This window comes from Fukomys damarensis, unplaced genomic scaffold (assembly GCF_012274545.1).
Source record: "Fukomys damarensis isolate Sample0158 unplaced genomic scaffold, DMR_v1.0_HiC HiC_scaffold_27, whole genome shotgun sequence".
Classification (NCBI taxonomy): Eukaryota; Metazoa; Chordata; class Mammalia; order Rodentia; family Bathyergidae; genus Fukomys; species Fukomys damarensis.
In genome coordinates, this window is record NW_022900939.1 from 35,005,815 (window position 1) to 35,024,500 (window position 18,686).

The following is an 18,686-nucleotide window of genomic DNA, read 5'->3' on the forward strand; positions in this document are numbered from 1 at the left end:
CTTGCGTACATTCCTTACAAAGGTGGCTAGGCATTGGTGAAAAGTGTTTTAGAGTCTACTAGAGGCACACTCTCATCTTTTGGTGCAGGCCACTGGTATTTAATCAATTATGTGATCTGCAGTGAAAACTTGAGTTAACTCATACCAGGTTTAACTTATGTTAATGATTTATCGCCTCTTAAACTAGGTCTGGTTCAGATTGCTGATGACTTGAGCCTGTGAAATCTGAGTACCCTGGCTACATTCAGACCCAAATACTTTCTTAAATAATACAGTATTTGATAAATAATACAAATGTAAGCCATGCTTTTCATAAAGGTGTCTACAAAAAAAGAAGCATGGTGTTCCCCGGCAAGAATATCATTAATTTTAAGAATACAAAGTAAATGCCTGTTACCAGGGAAGAAGGAAACAAATGTCTAGCTGGTGTTTGCCTTGCACGAATCTAAAAAGAATCTCCTACAAGAGCTCCAGACAACAGTCTAACTTTTAAGTTCTCCATCTCATAAAGGAACTATTTTAATTAAATACAGAGATTCTCCACCAACTTCAGTCCCCCATTATTTAATACTTTAAGAAAAAGGCATTAAAATAGCATTAATAAAGATGTTGACAAACTCATGACCATGAAGAGCAGAAAATGAGCTTTCAATGAAAGTGGTGGTTTTTGTTGCTATTATAATAAATGAGGTCCTATAACAGGAAGGTCTGGGTACTTCCCTCATGCTGTTTAAATTAATCCGTGAAACTCAACATGTGCAGTTCATTCCACACATGCCCTGAAAAAAATGTAATTGCAAAAGAAACAATGTAAGTCCCGATGTCTCTAGTAGTAAAGAAGGCTTGCTTAGGAATTGTTTTCAGTTGCCTGGAATATGCATGATTTAAAATTCATAATTGGAGATTTTTTAAAAAGCACGGATGCCTCTTGACAAATTTAAGTGCTCAAAAATGTCTCTGTCTTACATCTGTTGAAAGTAGAAGGAAAACAAAAATCTATGCTCAGTAATGGTTTTCACAGGGAGAATTTCATTTCCTGGTTGTAAGAGCTCCTGCCACCTTTGTAGATTATAACCCCTGCAGGCTCTAATATGTCTGAGGAAGAAATGGATGTCATTTACATACAAAAATTGTATTAACTCATTTGTCAAGTTGGATTTTTAATCCAGACTTCAAAACATTTACTATAAGTAGCTATTGAAAAACCATCCTTTGTATCCAAGTAATGTTAACTGGTAAATAAATAGAGCATGCTGCTTTTTACTAAATGTACCCAAAAATTATTTCAGCCAGGCAGGAAAAAAAATCCTACTGAAAGGAAACGATGTGGAAGAAATTCGTTTTTCTTCCAACAAACACACATCAAAAGTTGGGTATTCCATAAAATTTAGGCAAAACTAGCGTTCCATTAGGAGTCAGAGATGCAAGCATTTTTCCAGATAAATGAATTCCATTTTTGGTCTATTGCTGTGAAAAGGCTCTCAACTTAGTTAAGTCCAGGCAGGCTCATCATATTACAAGTGCAGGCTCAGTATCGCCTAACAATCCCCACACCCCAACATCCTGAAGGAATAATATCAGTCCTTCTTCCCAATATATTTTAATTAATGACGAAACCATAAATTTCCTATTTCACTTCCAGGTCATAATGATACACTACAAGAACCTAGTAGGGACTATTTGAATATTTTAAAACAAGACCCGAGTGATTAACAGGAAGAACATACTATATTCCTAAAACAAGAGGGTTTCCTACCGTTAAAATAATTTTATCTGAATATTGAGATTTAAGAACATTCCAGTTAGGATGTCAATGGTGGTTTATTCTGAATTGACTGAAATAATTATATACTTCCCATGACTGGAATGTGCATGAATGAATAAATGAATGTGTTTGCCAATAAGTGCTTAAAAGGAAAGAGAGGGACAAGAGGGAACAGCAGTCAGACACGTGGGCACTGCTTGATGCTAAAACTGACGGTGAAGCTGCCATAATCAGATGGCTTTTTATGGAAATAAGAATGGACAGATAAGTAAGCTTAAGTAGAAAGTGCAAATAAATCTTAACACATGACAAATGTGGCATTTCCGGTCTTGACGGATGAGTTATTTAATAGCACAACTACCATCTATCTGGAACATACAGTTGCACCCCTCCCCTAAGTAGATTTCAGATGGATTCACAACCCTAGAGACTGAGTCTTACTAGGTGTCCTGTGTTTCTCAGGCTGGCCTGGAGCTTTCAGCCCTTCTGCCTTGACCTTCCAAGTAGCTGGAGCTATAGGGACAGGGCTGAGTAGAAAATGTTTTTTAACCCATAAGCATATTAAACTGAAGCACAAAAGATGTATAGAGACTTCCTTCAGGAAGACAGAACACCCAGAATTCTCAAAGTAAAAGATTGGCAATTGTGACGTCATTAAAATGGGACATGGCAGTGTGGGAGTCGTGGTGCATGCCTGTCATCCCTGCACTCTGGAGGCTGAGGCAGGAGAGTCACTGAGAGGTCAAGGTCAGCCTAGGCTAATACAATAGTGAATTCCAAGGCCAGGCTGAAATAGAAAGCAACACCATGTCTTAAAAACCAATACATATTTTTATGATAATGAATGCAACTTTTTTCTCACTAGAAGAAAACATTTTCAATCCTCGTATCTAACCTTTGGTAAATTCCTACATACACAAGATCCACTTGAATTGGTCAATGAAAAAGTATGGGCAGGGCTGGGGATTTAGCTCAGTGGTTCTGCCAACTGCCTTGCAAGCGTAGGGACCCGAGTTCGATCTTTGGCACCAAAATAAATTATGGACAAAGGATAAAATACAGTTTCCAAGAGAGGAGATTTGAATTACTAACAAACATAAAATATAAAAAACATTTCCTGCTTTGTTAGTAATCCAGAAATAGCAAAGGAAAGAAGAAAGGCAGATAGGCAGGTGGGAGGGAAGGAGGAGAAGAGAGAGAGAGAGAGAGAGAGAGAGAGAGAGAGAGAGAGAGAGAGAGAGAGAGAGAGAGAGAAGGAAAGGGAGAGGGGGGAAGGGAGAGAGAGAAAAGTTCACTTTTTTTTCTTACCACAGGGGCAAAAACTAGAAATGGATAATGCCCAGTCACGATGGAACTCTCACATACTGATGGTGTGTGAGTTTATATATGTCTAGAAAATAAATTGGTACATTTATCAGAACTGCAAACATACATGACTTTTGATTCAACGATTCTGTGTCTAAATTTCTGTCTACAGAAATGAGATTACCACAGCTAAAAGGGAAGCTTTGTGTCCTTTCTGTAACAATAAGCAGCAAATGCTGGTAACCTACAACTCCACCATCCACAGAAGAGCTGGGTAAACTACCACCTAATGGCATCCAAAGATGTTCATTACTTGCTTTTACAGTAAAACAAGGAAATTAACAAATAAGGTCTTTATGCGGACAAGGGATATAGGTCGATGGTAGAGTTCTTGCATTACACACACAGGATCCTGAGTCTGACCTCTGGTTTCATGGACAAAAGTTCCTTTCCTGTGGATATATTTGTCTATAAGCGGAGAAAAACATGAGATAACATGTCCAAGTGATTGGCCCTAATTTCAAGGAGTAAGGCAACAGGCTCTGTGGACTGGAAACAGAAGGCAGAAAGTTAATCTTGATGTGCTACATTATTACTTTGGGAATTTAAAAACACACAGGTATGTTAAAAGCAATGAGGTTCAATTGCCTTCTGATACTCTTTTCATCTAAAACTTCTCACGGTGCTCAGTTCTATGTGTCAACTTAGCTGGGCAGAAGGATGCTCCGAGAGCTGGTCAACATCATTTCCGCGTTGTCGGGAAGAGGTTGCAGTGTGAATGAAGAGAATGAGTTAAGGGAATCTGGCCTCACCCATGTGAGGAGCATCGTGCCATCCCTTCTGGGACCTCATAGAGCAAAAATGTGGAGGAAAAGTGAATTCCTCTCCCTCAGCTGGAGCACCCATCTTTCCTCGGCTTGGACACTGGTCCTCCTGGGCGTCAGACCTTCGGGCTCAGGGGGGATCGGCACCTTCAGCCCTACACTCCTAAGAGCCTTCGGACTGGGACTGAAGGTGCATTACCAGCTTTCCTGGCCTCAGCCTGGAGGTGGCAGAGTCTGCACTACCCCAGCCACCATGGTCCTGTAAGTGAATCCTCAGGCTGACTAGTCTCTGTGTGGTATATAAATCATAACACACACACACACACACACACGCTCCATAATGAGTATCAGCATCGCATTTGTCATGTCTGTGGAGTGCCTGGGCTCACAGAGTTGTCCTACCCCTACGGCTGACGCACACCTCCCCAGCTCTGTCATCTCGTAGGCAAATCACATCGCCTTCAGAACGTAGTGTGATTCCAAACATTTTATTTAGTAAAATACTAAGTCTGACCCAGTGAAAGCTCCCTGATAATGAATAGTTAAGAGGAAGTCTCTACCTAATTTCCCCTCAAAGTATTTATCAAAGTGGGAAGGAAATATCATTTGGAAATCTGATACCTTAGCTCTCAGAAATTGTGAAAAGCAATCTCTGATCTGACATTTCTACTTACTGTAAAAATCTGGGCCTACGAAAAGGCCAACTAACTAATAACCAAAGTATTGTCCAAAAGTATAACCATTGATACATGAGAATGTTTACGTATACATATTTTAAAATTTTTACTTACCAAGGTATGAGCATAATTTTCAAAACTTTAAGCCCTTTTGTAATTAAAAAACAAACATTTATTGAAGGTTTACTTTGTATCAGGCACTGACTGTAGGCACATTTCATTTCACTATCATAACAATTCCATTAGGAAGGATTATTACACGCTCCATGACAAATGAAATAACCGCGGTTTGTAGGGACTCTGAGTAATCTATTAAAAAGAACACAGCTAGGTTTCAGCTGAACAGTTACAAAGGGCACTTTTCCACATCTAAAGCGTAGGAGAGGTCCCAACCTGAACGTGATCTCCCTCAAAATGTCCTGAGGGCTGGATACAGGTAAGCCCCAGTCTATCATTTAGACAGTGGCTACCATAGCTGTTACAATAGATCACTGTTAGAGTGATCAGGCTTTGCTCAAGGACAATGTACCACCTGTCAGCCAACGAGTTTTGACTTCCTTACGTAAGTTCTGGATCAAAGGTGCTGTGATAAACAAGCAGGTAACCACTCTGAAGGTGGAAATGCTACTATTCCCACAGGACACTTTGGGTAAGAAGCATAGCAAACCGTGGATCTGAACTTTGTGTCTCTCCCAGGCGTGACCCAGCGGATACAGGATGACTCATCGGGAGTAAGAGGTGTTATCCCAAGGACCAGAGCAATGACAGTGGAGAAATGAGGCCCCAGGAAAACCCAGACTGAAAGCTTGGCTTGCACCAAGAATAGACAGCTCTCCCATTCGGTGGGAAAGGTACAGGAAAGTGTTTCATTATAACTGTGGCATTTGTCTTGCTTTGAAAACAGGCATCACCTTTTCTGAAGCTTTCCTAGATCTCACTCTATTTTCCCATATACAGGACCCTGAAAAATTCTTCCTCATGTTTTTAATTCTTTGGGTAATCAGTCTTTAAGGAAAAGGTTTGCTCTATTTAGAACGTGGGGGTCAAGGGCTGGGGATTTAGCTCAGTTGTTCTGGCACCTGTCTCACAAACACAAGGGCCCAAGTTTGATCCCCGGTACCAAAAAAAAAAAAAAAAAGTGGCAAAATTAATAGACCATGAGGGTCAAGATGAACTAAGTGCTTCAGATTAACACTTTCCTATAGTAAAGTGAACCCCAAAACCTTAAGGACCAGACTCTTGCGACAAAGTTATTTGCCTTATTCGTGCTCAGTGAGCTTTGCAGGTCCACTTAACTATTGAAAACACAAGTGCCTACAGAAAACACACAGGTGACTTTCCAGCTTATTTATTCCCCACAGGGATGAGCTGGTGAATTGAATTCAGTCTATAGAAGTCGTTAACGAAGAAGTACTATGGTGTGACATCAGAGATATTTTTTTCAAAGCTTATTAAAAGATTCATTGATCCTTCTACATCAGTCGAGGTCCCAGCAGGAAACAGAGGGCATCACCAAAAGAAAAGAAACATGCAAGGACAGTGTAACAAAAGGCATATTTGTGGAGGTGTGGCCAGGATATAGGGAAACACAAAAGCCTGAGGGCCACGAGTCCTACTGACCGCTCTTCAGCCCGAAGAGGGATGGAGAAGGTGGTGGTCACAGAGACAGCTGTGTGGAGAAGCCAAATCGAGAAACACAGAGAGTTATAGGACCGCAGAGGGGGCAGGAGTTCTTCCTGACTGTGGTCATCAGCTGGTGCCTTCCTCTTAGCCAAACCCAAAGGGTTCCCAAAAGGTCAGAGCACCGCTGACGGAGGGAGAGTGACTGAGGGGCGGAGGGTAAGCCGCCCAGGGCAGCATCTGTCTTACAATGCAAAGACTGCAGCAGTCTAGACTGCCAGTGATTTAAAACTAAGAGAACACACAGTATCTTTGGGCCTGGTCTGTGGAACATAAATATCTCATTCAGATGACAAACAGACCAGCACAAACATGCCTTTGGTGAGGAGGTCAGAGGACAGGGTTTCATTCACTGCTAGGGAATGTATCCTTCCCAGGAAGAACAAGATCATTCATCTCGGACTTCTCTTAGTCTCTTTGTAAGAAGCAAGTATACTACACTCATACACATCTGTGGGGTCAGCCTAAACCTGTAACCCCATTTCCTATTCCTCTTCTAAGTAAAATGAAGAGGAAATGAACTGAGAAGGGACAGAGAACTTGGAAGATGAATGTCTGCAGGGCTGCTACACACTGCATACGTGTATTTTAAACATGACTTGTTTCCAGCAAGTCAAGAGCGAGCAGTGAGAGTGTTTGATGGTCAGTAACGCCCCGGGAACTTGTTTCCTCTCATTAGAAGCATTCACGAGTGATCCGAGCTCTCCACTGACATCTAGGACTTGAGACTGTGTGGTTTGTCACTGTAAGGCTTTAACATATGGTTCGGTTCAGGCTGCTCACTTAGGGAGTCACATGCTTTGATATATGTGTAGTTCAATGTTTGCCAGATTACATTTCCCATTAAATTCTACCCTATCTTTTTTTAAGTTGAAAAAAAAATAAAATCTGTCTCACTTCTAATACTAAGGGGATTGTGGTTCCATCTAGACATTCCTCAGAAAAGTTCACACTGTACCAAGAAAGAATCCTTTTTCATTAAGCAGATATGCACATATATACCCAAACTAGTTCAAAAAGGCTGAATTAAAGCGGTCTCAGCAAGCGTTCTTCTGATTACTGTCATCCCCTCCTAGTCCCTGGAGACTAATTTGTGAAAAAGTTGTCAAAAGTAGACTGATAGAGAATTTCAGTTGATCTCACTGGAAAACTCTTCACAAACTATTTTTTTGCAATTTTGCACAGTCTCTTCCAGGACATAAAGAAGAATGATCACTCCTCAACTCATTTTATCAAGCCAGCATTGCCCTGATACCAGAATACCCAAAGGCATCACACAAAAAAGAAAATTATAGGCCTTGCAAACATAAACCAAGGCTCAGCACACTATAGTCTGTGGGCTGCCATCTGTAAATAAAGTTCTCCTAGGACAGAGCCATTTCCTTTCATTTGCCGTGGTAGAGTTGAGCAGCTGCAGATGGGACAGAAATCATGTGATCAGCAAGGCGACCGTACCTTCCATGTGATCCGATCCTGCACAGGGCTTGCCAGATTCCAGTCCAGATGCAAAATCCCTCACACAAAGAAGCAATGTGTGAAGCATAAAATACATGCTAACCAAGTTCACACAGGGGAACAGGCATCGAGGTGATTGCCAGAGCCAAGCAGAGTAAGGAGGGCACCTGTGCAGGCGAGCAATCCCTTAGATGAGCAAAGTTTTGCACAGGCTGTGTGGGGCTGCACCCAGCGGCTGTGCTGCTGGAAGCAATGGCAATAGAGAAACGGTCATCGTCATGGGGAATGGAGATGGTATGTGCACACACAGAGAACAGACTTCCAGAAACTAACTGGAAGGCCTAAATTTTAAAGTGTTTACATTTCCAAAAGAAACAGAAGGTAACAGACACCAGCATCAAATTGTGGATAATTTGAGCATAAAAATAAATGATTTTAGTAGGTTATAAGCTACTAAATAAAAAATGTATCAATGAGTCTGTACTAAAATGCACACACACACACACACACACACACAAATAGAGGCAAAACCTCCTCTTCAGGATAGAATGCAAACTAATAAGAGTAGAATGAACATTAAATTACAAGGGTTTGGAAAACAGAATAGCAGGGTAAAATGATAAAAGTAGAGCTGTTGCAAATGGAAAAGAGATCCAGAGTTGGAAAGAGCAGGGAGGGAAAGGAGACGTAGGGATTGAAAAACAAGAAAAATCAAGGTCCATTATGCACATGTACAAACTTCTCATGATAAATTTAATCCTTATTTACTGCAAACAGGTACTAATTTAAACATTACCACTTGGCATCCATCGAAAGAGACAAGAAAGAGCAGCCATTCAAGAAACAGAAGTGTAACATGGGGAGGACATGAGAAACCAGAAAAGAGTTTCAGGAAGCAGAGAGAGGTTGAAAGCATCTATGCAGTAAATGTCAAAGAGGATATTAAGGAGAGAGGCTCTGTATGTAGAGATCAGGACCCTTACAAGAGGCATCTGAGCAAAGTTCAGGAGGAGGTGCTGGTCATATTCCCAGAACTCTTGACTTAATCTTTGGAAAAGAAGCAGAAGCTATAGGCAAAGACATCATATTTGCGGGAAGTTTGGCAGTGACAGGGAAAAATGAGATATGGTCTGTAGGAGTTTATATTTTTAATAGGGCAATCTGATCTGCTCTCAAGCCTCCAAGAAGAAATCAGCCCCTTGTTTGGTAATTGACAATCCCCTGGACTGTATTAGGATGAAGAGCCTAGATAGTTAACTGGCAGCCATTTGAACTATGTTCCAAATGATGTTACTTTCATCCTGTAGGAGAAACCATCTTGCGCTGTAAGCTATGAATCTGTGAAGGGCAGGGCGTGGCTCACTCTTCAGTTTACCAAAAGAGGCCAACACAGTGTCTCTGAATAAACTCATTCATAATAAAAGCATTCTATTTGAAAGGAGGAGTTGAAGATTGGCAAATAGCCCTTGGAACTCCTCAGAGTTCAACTCTTTATTATCAAGCAAACAGAAGCCAGTAAAAACAAAAGCAGAGGCCATCGCAGCAAAGCTGTGAACATTCCACGGAGACGTGTTCACATAGTGTAGTCTTTCTAGCGGAACATCACGCACGCACATCCTACAACTTGTTTTATTGAGCTGCTCAGTTTTGAAGAGAACATCTGTTCAATAATTTACTCCACAAACATCGGAATGCCTATGTGTCTCAACAATAACAGGACTCTGTACTGTAGGTTTCCATTAATACAGACTGAGAAGGACTTGCACTGTGTTTGTTTCTCAGGTAACTTTTCCGACTTGTCAGTAAAGGCTAAAGATATCGATAACTGGGAGAATACTCTCGTTGGGGACCTTAATACCTTGTTAGATAAGAGCCTTCTGTGCCCAGAGCTGCCACGGAACTTCTTTTCTACCATCCTGGAGAGGAATTCCAGCCTGGCCGGGGGATCATGTGATCATGTGTGCCAGAGAAAAGTCCAGATTAAGTAAACAGGTGCCTCTGATCAAGACACAGTCACAGTCCCTAACCCTCTTCCAATCCCTTCCGAGCTCATCCTCAAAGTGAACCTTTCTGAGCAGGACAGCAAGGCCCTTTTCTGGGTATGCAGTTCCCTTTTCCCTCTCCCGATCCATGCTCTTTCAGACCTTGGTACCAGTGCTTCTGCTGTCCAGCACTACCCTTCCTCTAGGAAAGGCAAACCTCTTCATTTTATTGCAGTGTGCTAACTCAAGGAAATAGTGAAATCCCAAAGTAAAATGCCTCATTAGGGTGTCATGCAGCCTACAAAATGAGCCTAAGTTTGACTGCAGAGTTTTATTTCATGTCCTTTCCAGGGAAGCTGGAACTCGTATCTTCACTTATCTACTTTGAAACGGGAAATCATTAGATTTCTGAGGGAGCAGGACCACCAGGCCCTGAACCCCAGGGAAATCTTCACCCTCGTAGGCGATGGCACAATTAGACCTCCAGCTGAACTATATACTGGATTACATTGTGTATCACATCTGAAGCCACATGACTGGCTTCTTTTGCTCAGATACATAGTAAAATCAATGGGTATAAAAATGTTAAAGACCATGTAGATTATAATAAAATCCCATCACTTGAAAGGTTTTTTTAAAATGATACCTTAGGCTTCTGAGGCACTAGGGAGATGTAAGAACATTCATTTCCACACTCATGACTATCACTTATCATTTCTGTAAAGGCAAGTATAGCAACAGAATAACTAGAAAACATTTATGGTCTATGAATTAGTAGATGACGGATTCTAGTATTTTAGGGAGACAGAAATTACTGTACATCTCCTCTGACCCATGACAGATATAAAGAGAAAAACAACAATATTTATCAGAAGTCAGAGAATTGATGCACTACTTAGTGATTTCTCTCACGCGCTCTCTCTCCTTCCATCCCCAGGTTTTCAGGGCCTCAACACTTCAAGTCAGGCTTTCTGTGAACTTCCTTAAGCTAATTTCTTAGTGCTTTTAGACAAGGGAACATGACCTAGGATCCAGGCCGCAAGGAAAGTGGAAATGTCAACAGCACAGAGTGCCATGAATAATGAGGATGGAAGTCAGCCATACACACCCGTGAATCACACAGCCCGGGATTCAACCAATCACGTGTGTGGGGGGGTCATCTGTGATGAGCAGGTGCAGTTTTCTTTCTGTCTTTATTCCCTGAACAGTGAGGTTACTTAACATCTTATAGCCATAATTTCTGCCGTTGTTAAATCCTCCTCTCTCTCCGTCTCCCTTTCTCCCTCCACTCCCTCCCTCTTCAAGTGTACTTCTTTTCTCCATCAACCTCTTCACGTATTTTTCTCCTCCTGCTTTCCCTCCACATCTCTTCTCCTTCCCGTACCCGACATTCGGGGAGCTGGACCTCTGAAGAGCGTTATCCTTCAGAACCTCCGGGAAAGCAGAAGGCTATGAGGACAGCAAATAAATCCTGCTTCGTTGACAGTGTCGCTGCTTGTCTCCCACCACATAAAGTATCGTTGGTTTTTCTCGTTCTTCTTTATGAGACTGGTGACAGAACGTCAGTTCAGAAAGAGGCCCTCACAAGTGGGACGCTGGGATTTGGGCCTGGCTGTATGCCAGCCTAGCAGAGGCCCTCTAGCCTGGGGAGTTAGAGGCCACGGGGACTCGGGGGCCGCAGGTGCCACTGCCAGCATATGTCGGGGACACCTAGTCACTGACTCGGTACTTCAGAGTCTGAGAAAGGGCCAGCGTCTCCCCCACGGACTCCAGCCAGTGTCAGTTCCTCCTGCGCCCTACACTCTGTGTCCATTCTCTGCACCCTCAGGTTGCCCCGAGATTTAGGTGGCTAGGAAGAGTCTTCCATGCCCCCCCCCGTTTTGTTCACATGATTTTATTTCTTTTTTATTAGTACATGGCTGGCCTACACAATGATTGCTTTCATCGTGGGAAATTTGTCCATGCACATAATCTACCTTAATTCTTTATTTCTCATTCCCCTCCGCTCCCTTCAACCCTTTTGCCCTCCCCGTTTACAAATGCTTTGTTTCCATTTTTTCCTTGTATTTTCTCTCTTTGTTTTAAAATCCCTTTTCCCTTTCTTCCATCATCCTCCTGCCTCCCTTGTTCCCCTTTCCAATTGAACAACTTCTTCTCACTTCCCAATATCTATTCGCCACTTTGCTCCTTATTTACCCTTTAGGTTTCTCACACAGAGAAACTATGCGATATTTAAACTCTGCACCCGATTACCCACTTAAGAGTATGGTATCAAGCTGCATCCATTGCTTTTGCTATTCTAGGTCTGTTCTGGTTCTGTGCAGATTTTAGGATTATTTTCGCCAATTCTGTGAGAAACCCAACTGGTATTTCGATTGGGATTGCATTAAATCTGTATCCCTGTTCTTGGATAGGAAGAAATAATATAGTGAAAATCGCCATACTTCCAAAACTGGTGCTCTCCTCTTGCAAGGAAAAATTCCTCTGGACACCTGAGGTGGATGCAGCTCAGCCAGTTCACATCTGTATCCATCCCACTATCCAACAAGGACAAGTCCTCCAGTCCGAACTGCCTTTTTCTCCTGCAGCCATGTTCGCCACATGTGACAGTTAACTGATTGTGTTAACTCGAGTAAAGAACACCCAATTAAATTGAATCTGCATTGTTCTGCGTGTGACTGAGGGTCTTTACCAAAGACAGAAGACCCACTCTAGGTAGACCTGTCTGTCACCTGAGTGGAATAAAAGGGAAATGGAGAAGGAAGGCTCACTTCTGTTTCTTCAGAGGAGCTCTAACTTCACCTTGGACATAGTCATCAGCCTGCCATTGCAGACCCTTTGGTCTCCTGGTATGGACTCGCATAGGATGCTACAGTGGGGTTCAGCCTTCAACTGGATCCTTCTGATCTCCAGTGCACAGACAGCCCTGCCAGAGGCTATTGTGAGCCAATCTTGTAAATTCTTATATATTTGTATATCTTGCATTAAGTTGTTTTCTCTAGCAAACACTGACTGATATACCACGCTCTATTTTTAATCATGGGATAATCTCTGCCCTTTTCACATGAGAGGAGAGACTCTGAAAATAAGTAAGTAATAGTAAGCAATTCACTTATTCCAGCTCAGTTTTTTTTTAACTTATGTCCCCTCAGGTGTCATTCAGATTACAAGAGAAAAGAAATTTCTCCTAGAGGTGTAAATGATACGACTTTAATTAGGAGATGATTTACAGAGGTATGAGCAGGAAGGTAAACAAAAGATGGTAGGCACCCAAGAACTAGAACCTAGAGCTTGGATCCATACCCCCAACACTGAAGAGGTGGGAGAAAATGTCCTTGTGAGAGTGGAGGAAGGACAGGAAGACGCCCAGTATGAGGTACAATGCAGAGGACATTGTCACCACCAGGAGACTTCAAAGAGCACTTGTGTCCTCACCTCCCATCTCCCATGGTGCTGCTAGTTGCCTGAACCCAACCCAAAGCCAACCAGTGAAAGATTCCAAGTGATAAAGGACTTTTAGCTGCATTTTAGAAGCAGTGATCCTGTTTTGAAAGATGTAGTTCAAGTGTCAAATGTGAATTGTTCTATTGAAGAGTCCACTTAATACTGAATTTAAAATTTCACCCTTGTGTAATCTGACTTACAAAAAAAGCAAATGACAGTTTGCTTCTAAGAGTGTAAGACAGTTTTCTGGCTAACAAATTCTCTAACATTGGAAATTTTGTATTAGTAAATCATGCACTTTCTAAAGTGCAGTAGGAGCTTCCCTGGGAGAATTGATGAGAACCAGCTGAGAAGTTTTAATGACCCTTCACTTAAGAGGCTTCATGGGAAAAGCTCTGGAGAGGCCCAGATATGCAATCGACCCCAGGATTCAAAATACCAAACTAGGGCCAGGGATTTAGCTCAGCGGTTCGGTGGCCTGCCTCACAAGCGCAAGGACCCAAGTTCAATCCCTGGTACCAAAAAAAAAAAAAAAAAAAAAAAAAAAAAAAAAAAAAAAAAAAAAAAAAAAAAACCTAACACTTCCCTAGCACCCCCAATCACTGAAGTCCCATCTCAACCACTCCAAAAACTCAAAGGACCTGTGTCTCCTCAAAGAGGAGCTTCCGTCTTTTCCAGACCTCTTTGTATTCCACTGGCCTACAACACTATCTACATTTCCTATCCTACATCTCTAATAGCGCTTATCAGTCTATCTCCTTCATATTGTCATCAACCAAAAGGAATATCACCTCCAATGTCTGTCCTTGTTATATTACTAACAGAATAAGTACACTGAACTTGCACTTTCAAATACTCATGCTATATCATCTCCCAAGTTCTAATATGAGTTTCACTCTTCCTCTGGGGAAAATGCGCTCCCCAATAACTGAGAACCATTAACCTAGAGTCCTTAGGGAAAGCTCTCTGATTGTAGATATCTAAATTATGTTTCGTTTGTTTGTTTGTGACTTTTGAGATAGCACCCCCTGCAGCTCACAGCAATCCTTTCGTCTCAGCCTCCCAAGTGCTGGGATTAGGCTTTACTGCCCACGCTGCTGACAGTCTGCTTTGGACGTAATCAATATTGCACTCTCCCACACTGGATAGAATCAAAAGGAAAAGAACTAGGAAGTCTTCCCTTTTCACTTCTTCAGAGGAGCTCCAGTCTTTGCCACTGTCTTTGGACATTTGTCTGCAGTTTCCTCATGCTGTGCTCTTCAGCCTTCCAATGCAAACTCCAGCTTCCCAACAAGAACTCACACCAGACTTACTCATACCAGTAAGCTCCAGGACTTTCCAGCATGCAGAGAGCCATTTTGTATTCTTCCGCCCTTTATTCCACAGGCAGCCATTTTAAGACTGTTTAGTAAATCCTTTGTATGCTAAGTAGACGGCATTAGAAACGTTCACTTTTTTGTTTTAAAACATGATATTCACCCTTCTGCCATGAAATGTGTCTCCTGCACACAGATATACAGTTGGTTCTCCAGTTAAATCTCCAGGCCTTGGGAATTTACAAAACCATTGCAGGTTCTGTGTTCTGCATGTGTGTCCCAGGACTGTGATGAACAGGTCACTGGCACTCTACTAGTTGGCTCTGCTGTATTCCCCTACCCCATAGCTTCCACTCTGAGGTGTCTTTATTTCACCTTTATCTTCGAAAAATTGTTTTGCTGCACTTAAGGCTCTTCATTGACAGGATTGTTTTTCTTTAAGCAGTTAGAGTTTGTCGTTTTACTGCTAGGGAGCCCATTCTTTCTAATGAGAATCAGCAGTTGATCCTACTGGAGTTCCTTTGCACATGACTTTCTTTTTCTTTCTTTCTTTCTGGCAGCTTACAAAATGTTATTTTTCCTTTAACTTTCAACATTTTGGCTACAATATGTTTTGGTGTGAATTCCTTTGCATTTATACTACTTGCAATTTGTTGAGTTTCTTGAGTATGTAGATTGTCAAATTTGGGAAGTTTTGCTAATATCATTTCTTCCTTCCTTTCTCTCTTTCTCTTTGTTTCTTTCTGGCTTTCTTTCTTCCTTTCCTCCTCTGGCCCTCTTCTCCTTCTGGAATTATCCATTATGCTACCCTTCTACACTAAATGGTGTTTCATATTTCTCTGAGGCACAACTTTTATCCTGCTGCTCAAAGAGCATGCAATTTAAAATGTATGAATTTTTAACTTCTAGAATGTTCTATTTCACACTTCTGAACTATTGGATGATTGTAGGCAACTGAAACTGCTGAAAGAGATACTATAGGTAGGGGGAAATACTCTCAAATCTGTGAGGTTTGCACTTAGCTCTCTTTCCTCATTTCTCTCTAGTACACTAGCTGGCCTAGGGCTTATATTCTTGCTCTATAGAGGTATGAGACTCACCTAATTTATATGCACCCAAATCTCCATCATTCTGGAGAGCATCGGTATGCTTGAATACACCTGCATGCAGTTCTGTATAAAGCCAGCTCCTTTACAGAGAGCTGGGTGGTCTCTTCAAAAGGCTTGCTTCTGCCTCTGTGCCCCCCTCCAAGCCAAACTTCTGCATCACTGCTCTGGGGAAAGTGGCAAACACAACACACCTGTCCCGGAGTGGAATCTGCATCGGGACCCCTGTACCCGTCCTACACCGCAGCCCCCACCCGGAGGAGAGTCACAGTGAGCGCAACTTGTTGAGCCTGGGCTGTGGTCTTCATCTGACCAGTGGGTTACTGGTAGACTACATTTGCCTAGAACATGGCATCTGCAACTTGGAAGTGGAGTGGAGGAGAAATCTGTGAGGTTTGGTGCTCCCGGGAGCGTGCCTTAGTCTTTGATGGACTAACAATCGACTCACTATTCTTAAGAAGACGAAGTAAATTCCCTTGAATATTTGCATCTTCATTTCCTACATGCCCTTGGGGCAAATTGCAAAGATATTGAATTTTTGAATAATTTTTGTTATTACTATTTCACTGGACAGCATAGCTAAGGCGCTCCTCACACAACCACTCGAGAAGTGGATCTTTTCCCTACTTCATTGTCATCTGTGCTGGAAGATCCTTCCCTCTGTATAAGAGAAACCATGAGGCAAGGAACTAATGAGAGAATTTCAGTTTGATTAAAGCAGATTTGTCTGCAAATGTTAGAGGTGATTTCTTAAAGCCCTAGAAATGAAGTAGCCCCAGCCTAGAACCCTGTCTAAAGAGAAGCCTTCCATTCTCCAAGGTGAATTTAGCTCCCAAGGCTCTATCTCAGAGTACGACCTATCCGCAGGAAAATATGGGCTATGCTTTTCAAAAAAGATTTTTAATTTTTTTTAAAACTTTCAGACTGAGTTGTTGTCCTGAGATTTTATTAATGTGTCACAGGAACTGAAAAAAAAAAAAGAGTGAAGCAAAACAAAAGTGGCTGAAAGGTAGAGGGGCAAGTAAATAAATAACCAAATAAAAATCCAGGGCATTGGTTTTGCTGGAGATGGATAACCATGGTTTGATCATTTAAACTGCTTCAAGCTCTTCTGTCCCAGGATGGCCACCTGCCCCCTCTTCTAGCCATGTGCCATGGATTATCACAAGGAGCTCTGGGTTCCTGCATGGTGCGTGGTGTTGGTGTTCTTTGTCATTCGATTCTGAAGGAGTGGGATGTTTTCAGTGGTTGGGCAAGTGACCAAGAGGCAACCACTTTACTCATAAGTGAGTTATCAATTATCATAAAGAATCCACTTGCCAAAAACACAGGCTTTTTGTTGTGAGAAGAAGAAAAGATTAGGCCAGTGGACACGGACTACAAATCAGGAGATTCTAGCATCTAGCTGGGAAAAGCAGAGTTTATCACATCTGTGTGTGGATGGGCTGACCCTGGGAGAGAGACAGCAGGAGCTGGCTGGGACAGATTTCACCTGTGAGCAGACGGGCTGATACCAGGAGAGAAAGATGGGAGCGATCAACTGGGAAAGGGGTCCAGCTTACATAGGTTTTGGGGAAGGGGCTAAAATCATAAGGAATGTTTACGAGTTGGATGCCCAAGGACGGTCTGCTCAGGTATGTACAGTTACTGGACTTCTTGGCACCAAGGCAGGTTGTATTACTGCATTTGAGTCCATTTGCTTTATTTACGAGGAGCTGCTGTTGTTTGCTGAAAGCCACCTGTTTGCTTTGTCCTGTGTGTTTGAGAAGGGCTTCCTGAGGTTAGACCTGACATCAAGCTCTAAATTCACTGAAGTAACTTTGAGATATGTGCTTACATGTCTGTGAATCAGAATATTTGCATATGGGATCCTGGAAATCCAAAGAATAGTTTCCTTAATATGCACTTAGTGGCCCTATTTGAGGGGCTCTCAAAATACTCAAGATAATGTAAGAGGCAGTTTAGGTATTCAGCTTATGAGTCAGCGGCCAGCAAGGGACAAGTCTTAAGATGGAGTTTGTCTGGTCAGCATTACAAAGAAAACAGTGCATACACATGCGCCAAGTTAAGAGCTCATTCAAGCTGTGCAGATAGTTAAGCTTAGAAATGTAAAAGCAAACACAGGAAAAATGACAGAGAGTTGAGATAAGGACATTCTGACTCCCAGGAAAGAAAGCTGAAAGAAACTCCTCCGGCAGAATGCACCAAGGTAGCAGCCTTCCCTACAACCAGGCTGAGGGTTGGTTTCAAGGATTTCAGGAACACTGTGTACCTGGTTTTTCTTTTGAACTCTACGTTAAAAACCTGAGTCTTAACTGGTTGATTTGGATCCATGAGGTTACTTTTGATGAGTGACTGCTGGGCACTGAGCAGATTCCCATTCTATAAAAGATTCCGGATAGGAGCTGGGGATTTAGCTCAGTGGTTCCGCCACCTGCCTCGCAAGAGCAAGGACCTGAGTTCAATCCCTGGTACAAAAAAAAAAAAGAAGATTCTGGACAAAACGCCTGTGCTACAAACCTACTCTTTTGTACCCACCAGGGGCTTTCTCTCTTCATATATTTATTTCTTCCTTAACTGCCTCCTCACTGTCCTCAAGTTCAAAAACTTCACGAAACAGCAGGCTCAGTTTCTATGGTGTTACTGTTTCAATAATATCACAGTAAACAGGTTGCATCTTGTTTAAATAGTAGATGTAATTAACTCCTTGGTGCCATCATCTGAACTGATATTGATATGATCACTTAGAAGGATCTTATGAGGTATTTCTACTAGTAAAAACATCTACCATTTCCTTATTAATGTGATGGCACCTGATTCTTACATCACTTCTAGAAATTAGCTTCCCAAAAGTCCTCCAGACTCGAGACAGATCTGTACTGAGAAACGGGATATGATGTCTTTTTTATTATTGTACACAGCTAAGTTAGATGGAAATTAATATGCAGTCAGAGAAGGATTAGGGCCTCTGGAAAGTCTGCACAAAAGAGGAAGATATCAAATTTGTGTCTGGAGGCAAATCTGAAGAGATCCAGGTCTGCGTTTCTCCCCAGAGATAAGGAGAAAATTGAGATGAGATTATTCTGTAATTAGCACCTTTTTTTTTTTTTTTTTTTTTTTTTTTTTTTTGTA

At 42.0% G+C, this 18,686-nt stretch overlaps 1 long non-coding RNA gene across 1 annotated transcript in view; it reads left to right on the forward strand.

Moving 5' to 3' along the window:
- The first annotated feature begins 16,684 nt into the window (after positions 1 to 16,684).
- Positions 16,685 to 18,686, forward strand: part of LOC104857748 — a 7,638-nt gene continuing 5,636 nt past the window's right edge. Inside the window, exon 1 of the long non-coding RNA XR_778943.1 lies at positions 16,685 to 17,188. This is a non-coding gene — a long non-coding RNA (uncharacterized LOC104857748). The remainder of the gene's footprint in view (positions 17,189 to 18,686) is intronic.